The sequence below is a fragment of the Panthera tigris genome, chromosome D2 (assembly GCF_018350195.1).
Source record: "Panthera tigris isolate Pti1 chromosome D2, P.tigris_Pti1_mat1.1, whole genome shotgun sequence".
NCBI classification, from domain to species: Eukaryota; Metazoa; Chordata; class Mammalia; order Carnivora; family Felidae; genus Panthera; species Panthera tigris.
This window is the reverse complement of record NC_056670.1, coordinates 69,535,542-69,538,106: the sequence shown is the minus strand read 5'-3', so window position 1 is coordinate 69,538,106 and position 2,565 is coordinate 69,535,542.

Sequence of the window (2,565 nt, the reverse complement as noted above, 5' to 3'; positions counted from 1 at the left end):
CCCAGCAGATCGCGTCCAGCAGAAAGGGGAGGAAGGTACAAACTTTGCCTGGGTCACGTGAGTGACGGTCAGGTTAGGGACCGAGGAGCCCTCTTCTGCCAAGAAGTTGATCTCCAGTATTTATTTGGGTGCAAACCAAAGTAGAATAATGGGGAAGGAGGTCCTTCATGTAAAAGAAACTCAAAAGCTTTACAGACTGAATTAGGTGTAATCCTTATGGGATCCCTAACAGCTCATAAATAACTTTTAATGAGATTTCCAGCAAGTCAAATAGCACGTGGGGGAAAAAGTATTCTTTTTTATTTTTGTTATTTTGTTTTCAATAAAGCACATACTTCATATCGTTGTTTTCCCAACCCGTAACCGAAAGAAGGGAAACCATTTCAATAAGAAGAGATTAGTACTGAAAATATTTAATTAACTGATAGGGACAGGAAACGCTTGAATATGTCATTGAAAACTCTTGACATTGACCACTAATCTATGGAAACTTATAGAGCGGAGTCTAAAGCATGTTCCGGAGTTAAGCAGAGAAATAAATCAAGGTTTGCAAATGTCATTTAAGTTTTCACCTGTCCCACGATTCAAAATTATTGGCTTCCCAATGAAAAGCATATGTTGTGTCCCTTGCCTGGGGAGTAGTAATGAAGTGAGGCAGACACTCTCCAGCTCTCCCTCCCATCGTGCCCCTCTTGATTTCCCATCGAGTGAAAATAATTACTGTATCCTTAAGGGAGCGCTTCCCTGGCTTCCCTGCGTCTGGTCTCCCGATAAGCACTGCCATGCTGGCTCCTCCAGCCCTGCCCCTCTTCCTTGAGGGACCACGGTTTGATTTATGAGAAAATAGTTGGCAAATTGCAGTGTCCATCTTGATGGATGACATCATTTGGACCATTTTGCTGATCACGTATGACTACCTTTTTTTGTTTAGCCTCGTCGCAATTGATCCGCAGCTCCAACAGCCGAAGACGGGGGGAAAATAGCAATTGCCTTTTTCTTGGAGAGGCCACCAAGCAGAAAGGGCTCTGGCCTTTTGTTCCCTTGAAACCCACAAGTGGTGTCTGGACCCTTTGCAAAGAGCGCTCACGGATGGTATCTTCGATGATCCAAAGACTTAGAGGAAGGCAACACAGGCAGAGTTCCCCTCATTCACAAGAAGGAAGAAAAGTGAAATTCCGGAGAGACGGAGTGCTTTGCCCAAGGTCACACAGTCAGTCAACCGCGGGGTTCAAATCTTGGTCTCTGGACTCCAGAGCAAGTGGCCATTTCTCTTTCTGTTGCCTCTAGGTGGAGGGGGATGTACATTTCATGACAGAATCGAACTTCCTCTGTACTAGTCGCTTCTATTCCACCTTCTCCGGCACAGTTACCGCTGTGGCCCTGACTCATCCCCACACCTCTGATGTCTCCTCCCCATCTCTCCTCCTGGCTACCACCAGCCTTAGAGTTCTCCAGACCAAATCTGGTGTCTGACCGCACGACTTAACAATGTTACATGTCTCCCCTGCCCCACTGCTTGTCTCTCCAAACTTTCCATTTTATCCCCTCTAACAGGAAAGTTATGGCGGTGTGGGGTGGAGTCCAAACTTCTGTGAGATACCGAGCTTCATCTTAAACTTTAATGTGGATTTTTTACTCTACTCAATATATTCTTAGCTGTTTGTTTGGTTTTGTTTTCATTTAGAAACGGAGTATTTCTCTAAACTTCTTCGAGTGCAATCAATGCCCAGGAAAGCTACCTCATCTTTAGCCTGCAACTTTGTGCACTTCCTAGTGTGCCCCCTAGTTTCAGGAGCTAGGTCCCAGGGGATCAAGTCCAGAGCTTGGCGTAGACTAACAGGTTCTTGTAGAGCTGGTCCTCCCTCCTCTGCCTCATTTCTACCACTCACCCCCCAACTCCCTCCCACTAAAGGCACCCCAAGCCTCCATACATCAGTGACTCTGCACATACTGTTCCCTCAGCCTGCAAGTCTCTTGTCCCTTCACCTCCAGCATGCATGGTTTGCATCCCTGGGACGTGGCTGTGGTTCTATCCCCTGCACCCCATTCGTGGTAGCAATTAATCCTGTGGGTGCTAATCACTTAATGGGCATGTCTGTCTTTGCCACCAAACTAAGCTGCCCGTTATCTTCACCGTCGCATACCAGTGCCCTATAGACCTGGCACAGATGAGGCAGTAGGTAAATACCGGTAAAAGGCAGTAACACATTTTCACTAGGCAATTTGTTTTCTGAAGTTAGCCTAATCGCTTGTACCGTATAGCTTCTAAGAGCTTCCACGCATTCAAAAAAAATAAAACTCCAGGGAGCATCTCTTCTGTATGCCAGGCGCACGATCTAATTTAATGTTTGTATTCATGCCACGAAGCACACACAGTCGCTCCGACTTCCCTCAGCCCCTTGACATGACTTAAAGGTAAAGTCCAGGCACTGGACTTGGACTTCTGGGCTCCACGGCCCCCTCCCTGCCAGCTCTGTATGACCTCAGCTTCTTCATCTGTAGAAGGGGATGATAAGGGTACAAATGGGAGGCAGCATCCCGCGGTGGTGACGAGCAGGGGCTCCA